Here is a 23,693-nt window from a genome sequence, read left to right on the forward strand (position 1 = left end):
TTTCTAACCCCTCCCTACAAAGCTCGTTTTATCTCTTGTTGGTTAGTGTCCTTGAACAGCATTTTACCAAGACCCAGGTCCCTATGGGCCTAGCTGAGTCCTGCCCACAGAGCTGATCTGTCACTGTTTAAGAGTCCTTGTGACTCAGTTTATGCTGAAGGCACCATACAAAGCTACACTTGGCCTTCAGCGATGGGACTGCAGCCCCCAGCTCTGCTACTTATCCTGAGTATACATCCTCTGCTGGAGACTGAGGCTAATAAAGTCTGCCCTGCACATACAGGGTAGTATCAACCATATCCCAAGAGTCTACAAGACTGACGAGGAAAGCAGGCACAATTCACCTGGTTTACTGCCCAGTCAGTGGAAGGACAGGCTCACCGACACTGAACCAAGGATCACCTCTAATGGGAGGCCCTGGGACCCTGAACTGAAACAGCAGTCACGGCAGGAGCCGAGACCTGTATGAGTGGCATGAACTTGGACCTTTCACACGTAAAGCAGCACAGCAAACCTGTGTAGGCGCGTACCGCCAACTTACTTACTGGTGAGGAAACTGGCAAGAAGGTCAGGAGCTGCCCTGGGCCGTCCACCGCCACGTGCCAGAGGCAGCGTTGGCATCCTAATCCGTCTCAGCTCAGAACTCTCAAGGCAGGAGTCCGGGACCTGGTGCTGGGGCTCCTCAGCCGTAATCAAGGAGTGGAGCTCACGCCAGGCCTGTATGTGCGCACACACAGATGAAAGGTCAGGCCGCTCACTGCAGGAGGTTCTGTGCACAGGTAAGTGTGGACCCCTCTTCTACCTGTTCTTTGTCCATTTTTCAGCAGCAGAATCCCTGTTGTGAAATAAATCTTACATCATAACATATAAAATTGGAAAAAGCGGAACTACATTTGTTGAAGTGAGGATAGAGAGGACTGGCCCACTAGGCCTCCCAAATCATTCTGCAAAATCCTACCTTCCCAGAACAATAGGCAAATTGCTGCTCCTTCCCTTCCGTTATTCAGATGCGAAAAGAAAGGCCAAGGAAGCACCTTTGCTCGGGCTTCTCAATGGACACAAATTACACCGAATTCTAGTTAGCTCTACATATCTGCCTTCCTTAACAAGCTCTGTGCTCCCGAGGGCAGGCCTGGTCCTCCTTACAGTGCCACATACAAATGAATAATGAGAAGGGACTGGTCGCATGTCACACACTGGGTTACTGATAGGTCATTGGGCTCCTGGCCATAGGCTGTGTTTCTAGCTTACACCAACAGGATCAGTTTGAATAATCTGGAAGTAAATGAAATGACCACTGTCAACAGTTTATGCTTAGGGTGATGATAACATGTTAGCCATTCCTGGGGTAAGGGAAATACCTCCGATTTCTTAGAACAAAACCAGCCAACCAAGTGCAATGCCATGTTGAGTGTCCATCTTCAGGGCAGTTGCCAAGCCCAAATGAGAGGAATGTCAGGGTAATTTAAAAGATACACAGAGAATTCTAGTTAGGGCGAGATGGCAGTAGCAGCCACACTGATTTTCAATCCTTTCACAAAAGCAAAGCACCTAGGATAGCAAAAGAAACCCCCGGATGACATTAAGGTAGCTCCTCAAACTCTGAAACATCAAGGAGTAGGGCCAGACCATGCATAAGGGGGAGATTTCCACTTCCACACATGAAGGATTCACAGCTCCAAGAGCTTCCCTCAAGCCATTAACAACTAGAAAAACACAAAATCCATGAAACAACTGCTTTCCGATGTAGGACAACAGGCAGTGTTTGCAAGAAGAGGAAACGGTGGGCGTGGGAGGGGAGCCCCACAACTGCCCCAGCTTCTTCCTAGAGAGAGTTCCCAGGACAGGGCAGGGAAACAGGATCCAGAGCGGCCTCACTGAGTTTACAAGACAGGTGAGAGTTCAGAAAGGCAAAGGTGGCCTTTACACAGCAGAGTACTACAGAAGAGGGAGCTGCTCAGAGATAGCCAGCTCCTCGGATCTGCAGGAGGGTCTCCTAGACTTTTGACCAAGGACTAACCTGCTTAGGGGAAGGGTGAAACTCTCGTGACCGAAAAGCAGTAGGCCAAACAATTCCTGGAACTCAACAGAGGGCGAGTAGTTCACGTTCCCAAGAAGCAGAGGGCAACAGCTTCGCGATACAGAGGGCATTGGGTCGAGTCCTAAGAAAGATCATGCGTCAATGGTGTATCTTCAATCAGGTCTACAGTAAAGGCTGCTCAGGACTTTAAAATCAACCCTTGAAAGCATCAAACTGATCCACTAATAATTACACTTTCTGCCAGATCAAAGCCCAATATTCTTTAAAGGAGTAACAAGGAAATTCAGCATATGACAGCAAACATGTACAATGTCCATCACCTAATCCATAATTACTGGGCAGGCAAAGAAGCAAGCAAATGACCCATAACCAGGGGAGGAAAAAAAGTGCATAGCCACAGACTCAGAAAAGAGATAGACCACGGAATTAGCAGATGACTCCCTTAAAGACAGCTATTATAAATATGTTCAAGAATGTAAAGGAAACTGACCATAAGAAAAATGGGAGATATAAGAAAGTTGCAAATGGAGTCTCTAGAAATGAACAATTCAATATCTGAAGTGAAAAATACCCTGGATGGGAGTAACAGCACATTAGACACTGCCATAGGAACAATCAGTACATCTGAAGACAGCAATAGAAACTATGCAAACTGAAGCACAGAGAGAAAAGCAGACAAGACAAAACAAAAATAACAGGCAACTGTGACTCCAGTATTAAGTAGTCTAAAATATGTGTAAGTTGGATTTCAAAGGAGACAGAAAAAAATGTTTAGAGAAACAGTCCAATTTTCTCAGCTGGATTTGAACTATAACCCTACAGATTCTAGGAAATTAAAAAACCCCAAGCAGAAGAAAACACACATACACACACACAATAATAAGACTGAAAATTTTAAAAAAATTATATAAGCAGCCAGAAAAAAAAAAAATTACATACACAGGAAAAAATATAAGAATGACAACCAACTTCTCATTAGAAATTATACACATCAGACTTCCCTGGTGAAGCAGTGCTTAAGAATCTGCCTGCCAATGCAGGGGACACACATTCAAGACCTGGTCCGCGGAGATCCCACATGCTGTGGAACAGCAAAGCCTGTGCGCCACAGCTTATCCTGAGCTCTAGAGCCCATAAGACACAACTGCTGAAGCCCGCACGCCCAGAGCCCATGCTCCACAACAAGAGAAGCCACTGCAATGAGAAGCCCATGCACAGCAACGAACAGTAGCCCTGGCTCACCACAACTAGAGAAAGCCTGCTCAGAGCAACGAAGACCCAATGCAGCCAAAAATAATAAATAAATAAAATAAATAAATGTATTTTTTTTTTAAACTGATTCTAGAACAAGAAATTTCAGATAAAGTAGACTTTAGAACAAGGAATACTTATAAGGGATAAAAAGGGGCATAATAAGAAAAGGGTCAATTCATCAAGAAGGCAACAATCCTAAATATGTACGCACTTAAAATAGAGCTACAAAATATGTGAAACAAAAACTCACAGAACTGAAGTCTGTTTACAATTCCAGTTGGAGATCTCAACACTCATCTTCCAGTAGTAGGAAAAATAGGACCCTAAAAAACAGTAAAGTTACAGAATACATAAACAAACCTATCAATCAATTTGACCTAACAGGCACTCATAGAACATTCTACCCAGCAACAGTTAAACGCATTCAAGTACATCTGGAACACTCATCAAGACACACTAATTTCTGGACCCTAAAACAAACTTTAACAAATCTAACAGAATTTAAATTATCTAGAACATATTCTCAGACTATAATGGAAGTAACCTAGAAATCAATAATAGAATACTTGGAAAACCCTCAAATATTTGGAAATTTAAGCAGTATATCTAAATTACTCATGGGTCAAAGGAAAAAAATCACAATAAAAATAGTTACCTATAGAGTAAAGAAGGAACAGAATGAAGGGGGAAGGAAGGGAAGATAATAGTCTCTGCATGTACCTTGTCTTATACCATTGACTTGGGAACCACGTAATGTTTAACCATTAACCAATACAGGGGAAAAATATCCCTAAAATCTGAAAAAACAATTGGATGTAATCTTAGTTATACATCAAGCCGATGGCATAACCACACATAGAAAATATTTAACTCATTTGACTGTATATTCCTAAGACTGCGGTTAGTAGTTTTATGGTTTGTAGTGATTGTTCTAGTCTTTTTTTGAAAGTATTATGTTGATACTGTAAAATACAGCAAGATGGAGGGAATTTTGTTAATGTAATTAGAAAACAACATTTTTAAGACAAAGGAAGGAATTTAAGTATAAAACCCAAGAAGTGAAAGCACAGTGACCTTAAGCTTTACTTGGAAATAACAGTATTAATTCATGACCTATTTTTCTCCTTCTAAAAACTATGTTTTTCTCATCTATGCACTGAAAACACCTAGAAGCAATACTAGTAGTTAGAATCCAGATTCTGTTCTTTAAAAACTATTTCCCACTGAAAGAAACCAAAACTTCTTAGAGAAATGGCAAAATAAAGTCAGAAGCAGGAAGGACACACACAAGATGAGGCCAGGATTTCTTAATGAGACAGAAAGGAAATAAACTATGAAAAACGATAGGGTTGTGTCAAAAGCACACAGGAATAAACTCATCAAATATGGAAGCATCAAAAAGAAAATGACTATAATGAATTGAAACACTTATATTTTAAGAAAAAAATCCGTAAGATTGGTTCAGGTTGGCGGAGTAGAAGGACGTGAGCTCACTCCCTGTTGGGAGAGCACCGGAATCGCAACTAACTGCTGAACAATCATGGACAGGAAGACACTGAAACTCACCAAAAAAGATACCCCAGGGCTTCCCTGGTGGCGCAGTGGTTGACAGTCCGCCTGCCATGCAGGGAACTCGGGTTTGTGCCCCAGTCCGGGAAGAACCCACATGCCAGGGAGCGGCTAGGCCTGTGAGCTATGGCCACTGAGCCTGTGCGTCCGGAGCCTGTGCTCCTCAGCAGGAGAGGCCACAAGAGTGAGAGGCCAGCGTACCGCAAAAAAAAAAGAAAAAAATCCAACAAACAAAAGTCCAGGACCAGATGGCTTCACAGGTGAATTCTTTTTTTTTTTTTTTTTTTTTTTTTTTTGCTGTACGCGGGCCTCTCACTGCTGTGGCCTCTCCCGTTGCGGAGCACAGGCTCCGGACACACAGGCTCCGCGGCCATGGCTCGCGGGCCCAGCCGCTCCGCGGCATGTGGGATCTTCCGGGATCGGGGCACGAACCTGTGTCCCCTGCATCGGCAGGCGGACTCTCAACCACTGCGCCACCAGGGAAGCCCCACAGGTGAATTCTATAAAACATTTAGAGAAGAGCTAACACCCATCCTTCTCAAACTCTTCCAAAAAATTGCAGAGGAAGGAACCCTCCCAAACTCATTCTATGAGGCCACCATCACCCTGATACCAAAACCAGACAAAGATACTACAAAAAAAGAAAATTACAGACCAATATCACTGATGAATATAGATGCAAAAATCCTCAACAAAATACCAGCAAACATAATCCAACAACACATTAAAAGGGTCATACGCCATGATCAAGTGGGATTTATCCCAGGGATGAAAGGATTCTTCAATATACGCAAATCAATCAATGTGATACACCATATTAACATACTGAAGAATAAAAACCATATGATCATTTCAAAGGATGCAGAAAAAGCTTTTGAAAAATTCAACACCACACCCATTTATGGGAAAAACTCTCCAGAAAGTGGGCACAGAGGTACCTACCTTAACATAATAAAGCCCATCTACGACAAACCCACAGTAAACATCATTCTCAATGGTGAAAAACTGAAAGCATTTCCTCTAAGATCAGGAACAAGACAAAGATGTCCACTCTCACCACTGTTATTCAGCATAGTTTTGGAAGTCCTAGCCATGGCAATCAGAGAAGAAAAAGAAAGAAAAGGAATACAAACTGGAAAAGAGGTAAAACTGTCACTGTCTGCAGATGACATGATACTATACATACAGAATCTTAAAGATGCCACCAGAAAACTACTAGAGCTAATCAATGAATTTGGTAAAGTTGCAGGATACAAAAGTAATGCACAGAAATCTCTTGCATTCCTAGACACTTAGCAATGCAAGATCAGAAAAAGAAATTAAGGAAACAATCCCATTCACCACTGCAACAAAAAGAATAAAATACCTAGGAATAAACCTACCTAAGGAGGTAAAAGACCTGTACTCAGAAAACTGTAAGACACTGATGAAAGAAATCAAAGATGACACAAACAGATGGACAGGTATACCATGTTCTTGGATTGGAAGAATCAACACTGTGAAAACTACTATACTACCCAAAGCAATCCACAGATTCAATGCAATCCCTTTCAAATTACCAGCGGCATTTTTTTTTTTTTTTTGCAGAACTACAACAAAAAATCTTAAAATTTGTATGGAGACACAAAAAACCCTGAATAGCCAAAGCAGTCTTAAGGGAAAAAAACGGAGCTGGAGGAATCAGACTCCCTGACTTCAGACAACACTACAAAGCTAGAGTAATCAAGACAATATGGTAATGGCGCAAAAACAGAAATATAGATCAATGGAACAGGATAGAAAGCCCAGAGATAAACCACGCAGCTATGGTCAACTGATCTATGACAAAGGAGGCAAGGATATACAATGGAGAAAAGACAGTCTCTTCAATAAGTGGTGCTGGGCAAACTGGACAGCTACATGTAAAAGAATGAAATGAGAACACTCCCTAACACCATACACAAAAAGAAACTCAAAATGGATTACAGACCTAAATATAAGACCAGACACCATAAAACTCTTAGAGGAAAACATAGGAAGAACACTCTTTGACATAAATCACAGCAAGAGCTTTTTTGATCCACCTCCTAGAGTAATGGAAATAAAAACAAAAATAAACAAATGGGACCTAATGAAACTTCAAAGATTTTGCAAAGCAAAGGAAAGTACAAACAAGACCAAAAGACAACCCTCAGAATGGGAGAAAATATTTGCAAACGAACCAGCGGACAAAGGATTAATCTCGAAAATATATAAACAGCTCATGCAGCTCAATATTAAAAAAAAACAAACAACCCAGTCAAAAAATGGGCAGAAGACCTCAATAGACATTTCTCCATAGAAGACAGACAGATGGCCAAGAAGCACATGAAAAGGTACTCAACATCACTAATTATTAGAGAAATGCAAATCAAAACTACAATGAGGTTATCACCTCACACCAGTTAGAATGGGCATCATCAGACAATCTACAAACAACAAATGCTGGACAGGGTGTGGACAAAAGGGAACCCTCTTGCACTGCTGGTGGGAAACTAAATTGATACAGCCACTATGGAGAACAGTATGGAAGGTCCTTAGAAAACTAAAAATAGAATTACCATATGACCCAGCAATCCCACTCCTGGGCATATAACCAGAGAAAACCATAATTCAAAATGACACAGGCACCCAAATGTAAATTGCAGCACTATTTACAATAGCCAGGTCATGGAAGCAACCTAAATGCCCATCAACAGATGAATGGATAAAGAAGATGTGGTGCATATATACAATGGAATATTACTCAACCATAAAAAGGAATGAAATTGGGTCATTTGTAGAGACGTGGATGGATCTAGAGACTGTCCTTATTTTGAACATTAGTAAGTAGACAAAAAAATTATGTATTTTTCTTGCCTTTCATGTACAAACTGTGTATCAAGGTGATGAAATAATTGCTGAAGGAAAAAATGCTAATGTAGGAAGGAACAATAGAAAAAGAATCAGGTTTAGGTAAGGGGGTTGTTGTAGACTAAGAGAGTGTGTTTTATCTGTTAAAGATACACACTGAAGATTTTAAGGCTGAAATTACATGATTGCTGAGATTTGCTTTTAGAATATTACTCCCGAAGGAAAAAGAGTATGGGGGATAAATACACGAAGATGCTAATAAATGTTGAAACTGATGATGAATGCTTGTGGAGACTCATTGTATTACTCTCTCTGCTTTCATTGTAAGTTTGAAATTTTCCAGAATAAGAAGTTCAAACATACATGGAGAGAGAGTTTATCTTACATGTGGCCAAATTTTCTGCTGGAAACATTATTTTATAATCAGAAAGGAAGTGCCTGAGATACTTGTTCAGTATCTGAGAAATACAGATTCTCTCACCCCACTACAGACTTACTGGATCAGAATCCGAAGATGAGACATAAAAAAGACTGCTTTCTTACTGCTTCCCCTATGAATCCACTGCAGCCCAGCACAGGCCTACACCCAGTGGCTGAGATTAGATGACCCTACAGGCCTCACCCTGAGATCCTAGGGCTCTTAGCCATCCCTAGACTGCGCCACCTGTAGCTCTGAGAACAGTCTCAGCACAGTGGCTGGCGGGGGTGCGGGGAGTCAAGCTACAGAGTGTGGAGGGGCCAGTATCCATAAGGAACAGGATACAGGGACAGGAAATTCTGCCTGGACACGGTAGCATGAGGGCAAGAAGGCATCAACACACCATTCCAGGATTAGAGAGACCTGGGCATATTTTAACGCTGAGGGCAAAAGCTCTTGGAGAGAAAGACTGACGATAGGAGACCAATACTGGGGGCTCCAGCCCCACGATGGCAGGAGAACAGGGAAGCCTCTCTCCCACTGGGAGGGGCTGGGTTTGGAGCAGGAGGGATGAGAGAGCACTGGGCTAAGGCTTGGAAGTTGTAAGAGTGACACCCGTGGTGATCTAGAGCTCGTCCAGTGAAGTAGCCGTGAGCAACAAGTAGCTGCTGAGCACTGGAAATGTGTCTGGTCTGAACTGAAACGTGCTGTGAACATATAATACACAACGGATTCGGAAAATTCAGTAAAAGGAAGACCAGTGCCAAATATCTAAATCATTTATAACACTGATTACATGTCAAATTGATAGTATTTTGAGTATATTACAGAACATTACTAAAATTGATTTTATGTTTCTTTTTACATTTTGTAATGGGACTCCTAAGGAATTTTTAATGGCATGACTGGCATGATACTTCTAGCGATCGATGCTGTTCTACAAGTTATGGAAGCCACAACAGGGAGAGAAAAATAAGCCCCGCCCAAGAGCCCTATCTATCTCAAAAAATGAAACCTGTTTCTGTTACCCCAGAATCTGCCTCATTCACACCAAGGTTTGGCCAAATTCATGAAAAAACTCCTTGCTCAGCCAACTACTTAACAGCAGAAACAAAACTCACACCGGACAGTATACACAGTTTGTTCTCAGACACCACTGACATATAGCAAGTAATTTGGTGATGATGCGCCCTTCTCTGTGGATGAAGCTGGGCCCTCAAGGCCCTGCTTTGGGAAGGAAGCCTTCAACCAGCAAGCAATCCAGAGGAAGGTTCAGAGAAGGAGACAGACGGACAGACTGGCCTTGGCGTTCATTATCCACACTAAAACGAGGGGAAACACGTGCTAGGGCAAGTTGGTCCTCCCCACCACGAGCCACGCAGTCCTCCTCAAAGGCCTCTGGGCTCAGGTCTGCGTGCGTCCCCACCCCAGCCTGCGCACCGTCCACAGCTGGAGATGGGCAGCGAGGTACTTTCTGGGTGCCGCCTCCCCCTCCCTCAGTGGCTCCGGCATCCTTCCTTCCTCCCCCAACCAGCCTCCGCCCTGCGGGATGTGCTTCTGCTCCGGAAGGGAACGCAGCAGCCGGTGTGGGTGTTTGCCTGCGGGGTGTTATCTAAGATCAACACTGGCAGCTCCTGTCTCCAGGGCCGGGACTGAAGAGGCCTCACATCTCAGTGGCGCCTGGTCACCATAGTCTGTTTGGGGTTTGGGGGGCGGGGGGGACCACACTCTGAAAAAGCTGCAGGCCTTCTCTAGCATCTCCCTACCTGCTCCACCTACAGCCCATCTGAACCCCAAGGCCAAGAGGCATCGGCTCAGGTGGCCCCCAAGGGCGAAGGCCTCCAGGTGACACGCTTACACTCTGCTGGGACTGCGGGAGGATTCTGGCCCCCCACCCAGTGCACAGCTGGTGAGAAGTTTTCCAGCAGGAGGTACTCAGTCCCCACATTCTACTGAGGGGCTCAGTCCAGCCCCTCCCGGGCACCCACTGTCCCTAGAGTCTCCACAAGGGTCCAGTGCCCCCTGACGACCATCTCAGTCAGGCGGTCATCGGATGACCAGCGTTCTGCTGGCTCCCCTGCCCCATCCCGTCGTGCTCAGGAGCCTGGCTAGGCGTCCGGGCACTGCCACTGAGGGCTGCGTGGCTTTGGGGAAAGTGTGATCCTTCTGGCATTCAGGTTTGCTCCCCGTGAAAAAAGGGTGCAGCCTCCCAGGTCTTTAAGGTCGTGTCCTGTCACTCCTCTGCTCAAGAGCCTTCAGCGGCCTCCCTCTTCCAGATCAAGCCCAAACTCCTTGGGCCCCCAGCTTGCAAACTGTGCTTATCCCAACCCCACAGCTCCTTCTAGGCCTTTTCTTACGACCCGCCCCACTGCCACGCTCCTCCGAGCACCCAGCCTTCTCACTGGGGCCACAAGCAGTCTGCACCCACGCCTGCTGTTCCCCTCCGCTCCTGCCCCTCTGCCTGCAGCGGTGCCCTCCCTTCAAAGGCCTGCTCCACTCCCGCCACCTGCATCATGGAGCCCTTCCTGCCCTCCCAGCCCGAGCCCAGCCACAAGGGAGCTCCTCCTCTGAAACGCTAGAACGTCTACACAGACAAGTCACCGAGCCCTTAGGGGTCACCACCTGGGCATCCTGTGGGATGAGCCGCTGCGGGCACGTAAGGAATCCCCCACGTGGTTGATGCACTCTTCGTCCGCGAACATCTGACGTGGCAAAGGCTGGCCAGGGTACAAAAAACAGTTGTCACCTGCATGGTACTTGACAGGTTATAAAGGATCTCACACCCATCACCTCAGTTAATCCTCAAGACCCTCTGAGAGGCAGCCGTGAGCAGGGGAACGCTCAGTGATCTGCATAAGGCCAATCTGTGTGTGGTCACCTGTGGCAGCACCAGGTCCCGGCTCTCCTGCCCCCAGGGCACTCCGCTCCCTCTCAGAACCTGTCTGGGCGAGGGGAGACAGGCCCGCACATTAAGAAAGACCAAGCTGAGCAGAGCCATCACCACCACCCAGAAGACAGGACTGGAGTCCAGCCCTGTTGGAGATGGTCCCTGCCCTGCTCCCCGGCAGTTTCCTCATCTGAAAAATGGGGCTTCTCTCAGGGAGGTGTGTGAGTTCCAAGAGCGGGCTGCCATGAGCTCGAGGATCCCGCAAGCCAAAAAACAGAAATGCATGACCACACACCTGACTACCTGACCGCGCAGTGGCGTAGCTCACCGAGCCCTTGCTCTGAAAGCATCTGCCTCTAAGTGGTAATCACACTTTGAAAGGCATTATCCCCACTAGAGGAATCTAAGGTATTGGAGAGCAGGTGCACTACGTGGGTGGAGGGAGAGAGGAAGCAGAAGTCCGCCTCCAGTGAGCCAGCCACTCGCTCTGATGCAGAGACCCACACGCAGGCCTGGAGCTGAGGCACGTCCCAGCTCTAAAGCTTAGTAGGGGTGCAACGCTGATCATTACTAGCCAGGCCCACCGCCCTCTTTTCAACACCCAGCGGAGGTACCAAGACTCAAACATGGTCAAAGGGCCCAAGAAACCAGCTCCCGACCTGCTGGAGAAGCAGCCAGACGGGGCTCCGGGAAGGATGGGGGCCAGGCCCTGGGGGGAATGCTGGTCACCTGATGCTCGCCCACAAAGACAAGGCCTTACTCCTTTCTCAAGGGACACACAAGCCTTCTCTCCCACTTGCCTAGGTCAGTCACTCCAGAAACAGACGTTAAGCACCCACTCTGGTCAGGCTCTCTCACCTGACCCAGGCAGCAAGGTGGGGTGGAAAGCTGAGGCCTTCAAACTCACACCTGAATCTGAACACCAGCTGTCTGGTCTAGCCCACGACACTGAACTTCTCAGGCTCCTCCCATGTAAAACACCCACCCCCTTAGTCACTGTCAAGACTGAACACAGTGTCTCACGTGAGGACACCTACACATAGTAGACATTCAATCAGCCTGAGAGCCACCATTTACACCATTCTTGCTGTGCACCAGGCACTGTTCTAAGAGACCTTAGACCGAGAAGGACAAATACCATATGATATAAGTTCATTTTCACAAAAAAAACCCTTAAGCAGGACAAAACTGATATTCACATAAATTAAATGACTTCCCAAGGTCACACAGCAAACACGTTTCCGACTCAACCCGAGCTGTGGGTACAGGCTCCCACTCCCCCATGTTCTACAGCTTCCCAACCAATGTCACCCCACTGCACTGCTTCCTGAGGTACAGGGATTACATCTGTTTCTGTTTTTGTATCTTCCTTCGTAATACAGGAAAGAAAGAAACAGACTCAAAGATCTAGGAAAAAAAACTTACGATTACGAAATAAACAAGCTGGGGAGAAGAAGAGAACAAGACGTTGGGATGAACATCTACACACTAATATATATAAAATAAATAATCAACAAGGAAATACTCTATAGCACAGCCCACTGTAATAACAACCTATATGAGAAAAGAATCCAAAAAACAATAGATTATATGTATGTGTATAAATGAATAATGTTGCTGTACCCCTAACACAAAGACAATGTTAAACATCAACTACACTCCAATACAAAATAAAAGTTTAATTTTAAAAAATTAGTCCTCACTGGGCTACCCTGGTGGCACAGTGGTTGAGAGTCCGCCTGCCGATACAGGGGACACGGGTTCGTGCCCCGGTCCGGGAGGATCCCACATGCCGCGGAGCGGCTGGGCCCGTGAGCCATGGCCGCTGAGCCTGCGCATCCGGAGCCTGTGCTGCGCAAGGGGAGAGGCCACAACAGTGAGAGGCCCGCGTACTGCAAAAAATAAATAAATAAAAATGAGTCCTCTATTCCCCTCAGGCCCCCAGGACCACTGTCACATCCCTAACCAGACTTGGGTCCCAAGGCTTAACTATCATGGGGCCGAGGGAGCCTAGGAGGATGTGGCAGCTATGAGCCCCCTTGGTCTCGAGTGCCTGGTAACCCCTAGATGGGACCACAATCTTTAGATCCAGGTGGGCCCTCTTGAAGCTAAACCAAGGCTACAGGACCCAACAGCCCGGTTAAACCTCGGGCTGAAAGACATTTGAAAAGTCACCACGTCTCCATGGTCTCGGATGGTGGGGATCCCACCTCCAGCCTCCTTCCTTAGACTCACCCCACCGAAAAAGGACAACCCCTCGGCATAGCAGTCTGGCGGGGGGTTGGGATATATCTGGGGGTCACAGGGTAAGGAAAAGGAGTAATGAGACACAGGCCCTTGGGTGTTTGTGCTGGCACATTCCACTCTAATTGACAACCCAGGAATACAACTTGCCCTAAGGCTCTGGTCACCCCAGTAACCAGAGTGGGACATGAAGAAATCCTGCCGCCTTGTGGCCATTACCTGTAACTACAACTTGCAAATCGCTGCTTAAGGGCACTTAATGTTCACAAGGGCTGCGGTGCTGTATTAGAATAACACCTTGGGCTTCCCTGGTGGCGCAGTGGTTGAGAGCCTGCCTGCCGATGCAGAGGAAACAGGTTCGTGCCCCGGTCAGGGAAAATCCCACATGCCGCGGAGCGGCAGGAGCCATGGCCGCTGAGCCTGTGCGTCTGGAGCCTGTGCTCCGCAACAGGAGAGGCCACAACAGTGAGAGGCCCCCGTACTGCAAAAAAAAAAATAAAAAAAATAACACCTACTCTAATTAAGTGTCCTGGGGTAGGTCATCGAATGAGAATTCAAAACCTGGCAAACTTAACAACAAACCAATTTTAAGAGTTAAATTTTAATCACGTTTACAAAAAAAAAAGAAAGAATGTAAGAAAAAAGCATATGAAAAGATGCTCCAAATTACTTCTACTTAGAGAAAAGCAAATCAAAACTACAACCAGGTACGACCTCGCAGGAGTCAGAATGACCGTTAATCAAAAACTCTACAAACGGGCTTCCCTGGTGGCGCAGTGGTTGACAGTCCACCTGCCGATGCAGGGGACACGGGTTCGTGTCCCGGTCTGGGAAGATCCCACATGCCGCGGAGTGACTGGGCCCGTGAGCCATGGCCGCTGAGCCTGCGCGTCCGGAGCTTGTGCTCCGCAACGGGAGAGGCCGCAACAGTGAGAGGCCCGCGTACCGCCAAAAAAAAAAAAAAAAACTCTACAAACAATAAATAACGGAGAGAGAGTGCAGAAAAGGGAACCGTCCAGTGCTACTGATGGTAAAGTGCATGGCTAACAGCCACCGTGGAGAACAGTGCACAGGTTCCTTAACTACAAATACAGCTACCATACAATCCATAAATCGCACTACTGGGGTTACATGCAAAGGAAATCATAACTGGAAAAGACGCTTCAGCCCAACATTCACTGCATCACTGTTTACAACACCCAAGGCTCGCAAGCAACCGAAATGTCCATCGACCGATGAATGGATGAAGACGACGTGGTTAAGTATATACATGAGAATACTACTCAGCCTTCGCAAAGCATGAAATAATTCCATTTGCAGCAATGTGGATGGACCTAGAGGTGATCATATTAAGAGACCTTAGACCGAGAAGGACAAATACCATATGATATCACTTATAGGTAGAATCCAAAACTTGATACAATTGAACTAGTTTACAAAACAGAGAGAGACTCACAGACCTAGAAAACAAGCTTAGGGTTACTAAATTGGAAAGGTGGGGGAGATAAATGAGGAGGTTGGGATTAACGTATAATCACTACTATTCATAAAACGCATAATTAAGAAGGAAATATTGTAGAGCACAGAGGATTCTACTCAACACTCTGTCATAACCTATATGGGAAAAGAATCCAAGTGAGTACACATGTATGTATATCTATACTGGATCACGTTGCTCTACATCTCAAACACAACACTGAAAATCGACTATACTTTAAAATGAAATAAAAATTAAATTAAAAAAAAATGCCTAATAAAGTCCCCTCAGGCCATGGCAATTTAGGCTACTATCACATCCCTGGAGCCTAAGAAGTCTGGGTCCCAAGGCTGGCCTCTCGTGGGGCTGACAGTTTAGAGCACGGAGTATGCAGAGCATGGTTCTGGTCCTAAGCGACTCTGAACCAAGGATCACCTTTCCCCAGAGGCCCTGGGACATGACCTGAAGCAGCAGTCGCAGCGGTAGCTGGGATTTGCTGAGGCCTGAGTGAAGCAGCACAGAAAACCTGTGTAGGCGCATACCCACGACTTACCGATGAGGAAACTGGCAAGAAGGTCAGGAGCTGCCCTGGGCCGTCCACCGCCACGTGCCAGAGGCAGCGTTGGCATCCTAATCCGTCTCAGCTCAGAAATCGGAACTCCCAAGGCTGGAACCCGGGACCTGGTGCTGCGGCTCCTCAGCCATAATCAAGGAGTGGAGCTCACGCCAGGCCTGTATGTGCGCACACACAGATGAAAGGTCAGGCCGCTCACTGCAGGAGGTGGTGTGCACAGATAAATGTGGACCCCTCTTCTGCCTGTTCTTTGTCCATTTTTCAGCAGCAGAATCCCTGTTGTGAAATAAATCTTTCATCATAACATATAAAATTGGAAAAAGTGGAACTACATTGGTTCAAGTGAGTGAGGACAGAGGGGCCTGGCCCACAAGGCCTCCGGAGGCATTCCGCAGAATCCTAGCCTTCACAGAACAACAGGAAAATTGCTGCTCCTTCCCTTCCGTTATTCAGATGCGAAAAGAAAGGCCAAGGAAGCACCTTTGCTCGGGCTTCTCAATGGACACAAATTACACTGAATTCTAGTTAGCTCTACATATCTGCCTTCCTTAACAAGCGCTGTGCTCCCGAGGGCAGGCCTGGTCCTCCTTACAGTGCCACATACAAATGAATAATGAGAAGGGACTGGTCGCGTGTCACACACTGGGTTACTGATAGGTCATTGGGCTCCTGGCCATAGGCTGTGTTTCTAGCTTACACCAACAGGATCAGTTTGAATAATCTGGAAGTAAATGAAATGACCACTGTCAACAGTTTATGCTTAGGGTGATGATAACATGTTAGCCATTCCTGGGGTAAGGGAAATACCTCCGATTTCTAAGAACAAAACCAGCCAACCAAGTGCAATGCCATGTTGAGTGTCCATCTTCAGGGCAGTTGCCAAGCCCAAATGAGAGGAATGTCAGGGTAATTTAAAAGATACACAGAGAATTCTAGTTAGGGCGAGATGGCAGTAGCAGCCACACTGATTTTCAATCCCTTCACAAAAGCAAAGCACCTAGGATAGCAAAAGAAACCTCCGGATGACATTAAGGTAGCTCCTCAAACTCTGAAACATCAAGGAGTAGGGCCAGACCATGCATAAGGGGGAGATTTCCACTTCCACACATGAAGGATTCACAGCTCCAAGAGCTTCCCTCAAGCCATTAACAACTAGAAAAACACAAAATCCATGAAACAACTGCTTTCCGATGTAGGACAACAGGCAGTGTTTGCAAGAAGAGGAAACGGTGGGCGTGGGAGGGGAGCCCCACAACTGCCCCAGCTTCTTCCTAGAGAGAGTTCCCAGGACAGGGCAGGGAAACAGGATCCAGAGCAGCCTCACTGAGTTTACAAGACAGGTGAGAGTTCAGAAAGGCAAAGGTGGCCTTTACACAGCAGAGTACTACAGAAGAGGGAGCTGCTCAGAGATAGCCAGCTCCTCGGATCTGCAGGAGGGTCTCCTAGACTTTTGACCAAGGACTAACCTGCTTAGGGGAAGGGTGAAACTCTCGTGACCGAAAAGCAGTAGGCCAAACAATTCCTGGAACTCAACAGAGGGCGAGTAGTTCACGTTCCCAAGAAGCAGAGGGCAACAGCTTCGCGATACAGAGGGCATTGGGTCGAGTCCTAAGAAAGATCATGCGTCAATGGTGTATCTTCAATCAGGTCTACAGTAAAGGCTGCTCTGGACCTTAAAAGCAAGCCTTGAAAGCATCAAACTGATCCACCAATAATTTCACTTTCTGTCAGAACAAAGCCCAACACTCCTTAAAGGAATAACAAGGAAATTCAGCATATGACAGCATAAAATTTACAACGTGGGCTTCCCTGGTGGCGCAGTGGTTGAGAGTCCGCCTGCCGATACAGGGGACACGGGTTCATGCCCCGGTCCGGGAAGATCCCACATGCCGTGGAGCGGCTGGGCCCATGAGCCATGGCCGCTGAGCTGCGCCCTGGAGCTTGTGCTCCGCAACGGGAGAGGCCACAGCAGTGAGAGGCCTGCGTACCGCCAAAAAAAAAAAAAAAAAAAAGAATGTAAAGGAAAATGAACATAAGAAAAATGGGAGATATAAGAAACTTTAAATGGAGTCTCTAGAAATGAACAATTCCATATCTAAAGTGAAAAATACACTGGATGGGAGTAACAGCACATTAGACACTGCCATAGGAACAATCAGGACATCTGAAGACGGCAACAGAAACTATGCAAACTAAAGCACAGGGAGAAAAGCAGACAAGCCAAAACAAACACAAGCAACTGTGACTCCAGTATTAAGTAGTCTAAAATATGTGTAAGTTGGATTACAAAGGAGACAGAAAAAAATGTTTAGAGAAACAGTCCAATTTTCTCAGCTGGATTTGAACTATAACCCTACAGATTCTAGGAAATTAAAAAACCCCAAGCAGAAGAAAACACACATATACACACACAATAAGACTGAAATTTTTTTAAAAATTATATAAGCAGCCAGAAAAAAAAAAGACATATTACATACACAGGAAAAAATATAAGAATGACAACCAACTTCTCATTAGAAATTATACACACCAGACTTCCCTGGTGAAGCAGTGCTTAAGAATCTGCCTGCCAATGCAGGGGACACACATTCAAGACCTGGTCCGCGGAGATCCCACATGCTGTGGAACAGCAAAGCCTGTGCGCCACAGCTTATCCTGAGCTCTAGAGCCCATAAGACACAACTGCTGAAGCCTGCAGGCCGAGAGCCCATGCTCCACAACAAGAGAAGCCAGTGCAATGAGAAGCCCATGCACGGCAACAAACAGTAGCCCCGGCTCACCACAACTAGAGAAAGCCTGCTCAGAGCAACGAAGACCCAATGCAGCCAAAAATAATAAATAAATAAAATAAATAAATGTATTTTAAAAACTGATTCTAGAACAAGAAATTTCAGATAAAGTAGACTTTAGAACAAGGAATACTTATAAGGGATAAAAAGGGGCATAATAAGAAAAGGGTCAATTCATCAAGAAGGCAACAATCCTAAATATGTACGCACTTAAAATAGAGCTACAAAATATGTGAAACAAAAACTCACAGAACTGAAGTCTGTTTACAATTCCAGTTGGAGATCTCAACACTCATCTTCCAGTAGTAGAAAAAATAGGACCCTAAAAAACAGTAAAGTTACAGAATACATAAACAAACCTATCAATCAATTTGACCTAACAGGCACTCATAGAACATTCTACCCAGCAACAGTTAAACGCATTCAAGTACATCTGGAACACTCATCAAGACACACTAATTTCTGGACCCTAAAACAAACTTTAACAAATCTAACAGAATTTAAATTATCTAGAACATATTCTCAGACTATAATGGAAGTAACCTAGAAATCAATAATAGAATACTTGGAAAACCCTCAAATATTTGGAAATTTAAGCAGTATATCTAAATTACTCATGGGTCAAAGGAAAAAAATCACAATAAAAATAGTTACCTATAGAGTAAAGAAGGAACAGAATGAAGGGGGAAGGAAGGGAAGATAATAGTCTCTGCATGTACCTTGTCTTATACCATTGACTTGGGAACCACGTAATGTTTAACCATTAACCAATACAGGGGAAAAATATCCCTAAAATCTGAAAAAACAATTGGATGTAATCTTAGTTATACATCAAGCCGATGGCATAACCACACATAGAAAATATTTAACTCATTTGACTGTATATTCCTAAGACTGCGGTTAGTAGTTTTATGGTTTGTAGTGATTGTTCTAGTCTTTTTTTGAAAGTATTATGTTGATACTGTAAAATACAGCAAGATGGAGGGAATTTTGTTAATGTAATTAGAAAACAACATTTTTAAGACAAAGGAAGGAATTTAAGTATAAAACCCAAGAAGTGAAAGCACAGTGACCTTAAGCTTTACTTGGAAATAACAGTATTAATTCATGACCTATTTTTCTCCTTCTAAAAACTATGTTTTTCTCATCTATGCACTGAAAACACCTAGAAGCAATACTAGTAGTTAGAATCCAGATTCTGTTCTTTAAAAACTATTTCCCACTGAAAGAAACCAAAACTTCTTAGAGAAATGGCAAAATAAAGTCAGAAGCAGGAAGGACACACACAAGATGAGGCCAGGATTTCTTAATGAGACAGAAAGGAAATAAACTATGAAAAACGATAGGGTTGTGTCAAAAGCACACAGGAATAAACTCATCAAATATGGAAGCATCAAAAAGAAAATGACTATAATGAATTGAAACACTTATATTTTAAGAAAAAAATCCGTAAGATTGGTTCAAGTTGGCGGAGTAGAAGGACGTGAGCTCACTCCCTGTTGGGAGAGCACCGGAATCGCAACTAACTGCTGAACAATCATGGACAGGAAGACACTGAAACTCACCAAAAAAGATACCCCAGGGCTTCCCTGGTGGCGCAGTGGTTGACAGTCCGCCTGCCATGCAGGGAACTCGGGTTTGTGCCCCAGTCCGGGAAGAACCCACATGCCACGGAGCGGCTAGGCCTGTGAGCTATGGCCACTGAGCCTGTGCGTCCGGAGCCTGTGCTCCTCAGCAGGAGAGGCCACAAGAGGGAGAGGCCGGCGTACCGCAAAAAAAAAAAAAAAAAAATCCAACAAACAAAAGTCCAGGACCAGATGGCTTCACAGATGAATTCTATAAAACATTTAGAGAAGAGCTAACACCCATCCTTCTCAAACTCTTCCAAAAAATTGCAGAGGAAGGAACCCTCCCAAACTCATTCTATGAGGCCACCATCACCCTGATACCAAAACCAGACAAAGATACTACAAAAAAAGAAAATTACAGACCAATATCACTGGTGAATATAGATGCAAAAATCCTCAACAAAATACCAGCAAACATAATCCAACAACACATTAAAAGGGTCATACGCCATGATCAAGTGGGATTTATCCCAGGGATGAAAGGATTCTTCAATATATGCAAATCAATCAATGTGATACACCATATAAACACACTGAAGAATAAAAACCATATGATCATTTCAAAGGATGCAGAAAAAGCTTTTGAAAAATTCAACACCCATTTATGGTAAAAACTCTCCAGAAAGTGGGCATAGAGGAAACCTACCTTAACATAATAAAGCCCATCTACGACAAACCCACAGTAAACATCATTCTCAATGGTGAAAAACTGAAAGCATTTCCTCTAAGATCAAGAACAAGACAAGGACGTCCACTCTCACCACTGTTATTCAGCATAGTTTTGGAAGTCCTAGCCATGGCAATCAGAGAAGAAAAAGAAAGAAAAGGAATACAAACTGGAAAAGAGGTAAAACTGTCACTGTCTGCAGATGACATGATACTATACATACAGAATCTTAAAGATGCCACCAGAAAACTACTAGAGCTAATCAATGAATTTGGTAAAGTTGCAGGATACAAAAGTAATGCACAGAAATCTCTTGCATTCCTAGACACTTAGCAATGCAAGATCAGAAAAAGAAATTAAGGAAACAATCCCATTCACCACTGCAACAAAAAGAATAAAATACCTAGGAATAAACCTACCTAAGGAGGTAAAAGACCTGTACTCAGAAAACTGTAAGACACTGATGAAAGAAATCAAAGATGACACAAACAGATGGACAGGTATACCATGTTCTTGGATTGGAAGAATCAACACTGTGAAAACTACTATACTACCCAAAGCAATCCACAGATTCAATGCAATCCCTTTCAAATTACCAGCGGCATTTTTTTTTTTTTTGCAGAACTACAACAAAAAATCTTAAAATTTGTATGGAGACACAAAAAACCCTGAATAGCCAAAGCAGTCTTAAGGGAAAAAAACGGAGCTGGAGGAATCAGACTCCCTGACTTCAGACAACACTACAAAGCTAGAGTAATCAAGACAATATGGTAATGGCGCAAAAACAGAAATATAGATCAATGGAACAGGATAGAAAGCCCAGAGATAAACCACGCAGCTATGGTCAACTGATCTATGACAAAGGAGGCAAGGATATACAATGGAGAAAAGACAGTCTCTTCAATAAGTGGTGCTGGGCAAACTGGACAGCTACATGTAAAAGAATGAAATGAGAACACTCCCTAACACCATACACAAAAATAAACTCAAAATGGATTACAGACCTAAATATAAGACCAGACACCATAAAACTCTTAGAGGAAAACATAGGAAGAACACTCTTTGACATAAATCACAGCAAGAGCTTTTTTGATCCACCTCCTAGAGTAATGGAAATAAAAACAAAAATAAACAAATGGGACCTAATGAAACTTCAAAGATTTTGCAAAGCAAAGGAAAGTACAAACAAGACCAAAAGACAACCCTCAGAATGGGAGAAAATATTTGCAAACGAACCAGCGGACAAAGGATTAATCTCGAAAATATATAAACAGCTCATGCAGCTCAATATTAAAAAAAACAAACAACCCAGTCAAAAAATGGGCAGAAGACCTCAATAGACATTTCTCCATAGAAGACAGACAGATGGCCAAGAAGCACATGAAAAGGTACTCAACATCACTAATTATTAGAGAAATGCAAATCAAAACTACAATGAGGTTATCACCTCACACCAGTTAGAATGGGCATCATCAGACAATCTACAAACAACAAATGCTGGACAGGGTGTGGACAAAAGGGAACCCTCTTGCACTGCTGGTGGGAAACTAAATTGATACAGCCACTATGGAGAACAGTATGGAAGGTCCTTAGAAAACTAAAAATAGAATTACCATATGACCCAGCAATCCCACTCCTGGGCATATAACCAGAGAAAACCATAATTCAAAATGACACAGGCACCCAAATGTAAATTGCAGCACTATTTACAATAGCCAGGACATGGAAGCAACCTAAATGCCCATCGAGAGATGAATGGATAAAGAAGATGTGGTGCATATATACAATGGAATATTACTCAACCATAAAAAGGAATGAAATTGGGTCATTTGTAGAGATGTGGATGGATCTAGAGACTGTCCTTATTTTGAACATTAGTAAGTAGACAAAAAAATTATGTATTTTTCTTGCCTTTCATGTACAAACTGTGTATCAAGGTGATGAAATAATTGCTGAAGGAAAAAATGCTAATGTAGGAAGGAACAATAGAAAAAGAATCAGGTTTAGGTAAGGGGGTTGTTGTAGACTAAGAGAGTGTGTTTTATCTGTTAAAGATACACACTGAAGATTTTAAGGCTGAAATTACATGATTGCTGAGATTTGCTTTTAGAATATTACTCCCGAAGGAAAAAGAGTATGGGGGATAAATACACGAAGCAAGATGCTAATAAATGTTGAAACTGATGATGAATGCTTGTGGAGACTCATTGTATTACTCTCTCTACTTTCATTGTAAGTTTGAAATTTTCCAGAATAAGAAGTTCAAACATACATGGAGAGAGAGTTTATCTTACATATGGCCAAATTTTCTGCTGGAAACATGATTTTATAATCAGAAAGGAAGTGCCTGAGATACTTGTTCAGTATCTGAGAAATACAGATTCTCTCACCCCACTACGGACTTACTGGATCAGAATCCGAAGATGAGACATAAAAAAGATTGCTTTCTTACTGCTTCCCCTATGAATCCACTGCAGCCCAGCACAGGCCTACACCCAGTGGCTGAGATTAGATGACCCTACAGGCCTCACCCTGAGATCCTAGGGCTCTTAGCCATCCCTAGACTGCGCCACCTGTAGCTCTGAGAACAGTCTCAGCACAGTGGCTGGCGGGGGTGCGGGGAGTCAAGCTACAGAGTGTGGAGGGGCCAGTATCCATAAGGAACAGGATACAGGGACAGGAAATTCTGCCTGGACACGGTAGCATGAGGGCAAGAAGGCATCAACACACCATTCCAGGATTAGAGAGACCTGGGCATATTTTAACGCTGAGGGCAAAAGCTCTTGGAGAGAAAGACTGACGATAGGAGACCAATACTGGGGGCTCCAGCCCCACGATGGCAGGAGAACAGGGAAGCCTCTCTCCCACTGGGAGGGGCTGGGTTTGGAGCAGGAGGGATGAGAGAGCACTGGGCTAAGGCTTGGAAGTTGTAAGAGTGACACCCGTGGTGATCTAGAGCTCGTCCAGTGCAGTAGCCGTGAGCAACAAGTAGCTGCTGAGCACTGGAAATGTGTCTGGTCTGAACTGAAACGTGCTGTGAACATATAATACACAACGGATTCGGAAAATTCAGTAAAAGGAAGACCAGTGCCAAATATCTAAATCATTTATAACACTGATTACATGTCAAATTGATAGTATTTTGAGTATATTACAGAACATTACTAAAATTGATTTTATGTTTCTTTTTACATTTTGTAATGGGACTCCTAGGGAATTTTTAATGGCATGACTGGCATGATACTTCTAGCGATCGATGCTGTTCTACGAGTTA

The 23,693-nt window shown here is 44.3% G+C and overlaps 1 long non-coding RNA gene across 1 annotated transcript; it reads right to left on the reverse strand.

Moving 5' to 3' along the window:
• Positions 1-94: 94 nt before the first annotated feature.
• LOC309813590 lies at positions 95-22,567 on the reverse strand. The gene is made up of 3 exons (XR_014295520.1): positions 18,374-22,567; positions 3,546-3,618; positions 95-835 (listed from the first exon to the last, which is right to left on the reverse strand). It is a non-coding gene; the product is annotated as an uncharacterized lncRNA (long non-coding RNA).
• Between the last annotated feature and the right edge of the window lie 1,126 nt (positions 22,568-23,693).

This window comes from Mesoplodon mirus, assembly GCF_964341445.2.
Source record: "Mesoplodon mirus genome assembly, chromosome: 12".
NCBI lineage: Eukaryota > Metazoa > Chordata > Mammalia > Artiodactyla > Ziphiidae > Mesoplodon > Mesoplodon mirus.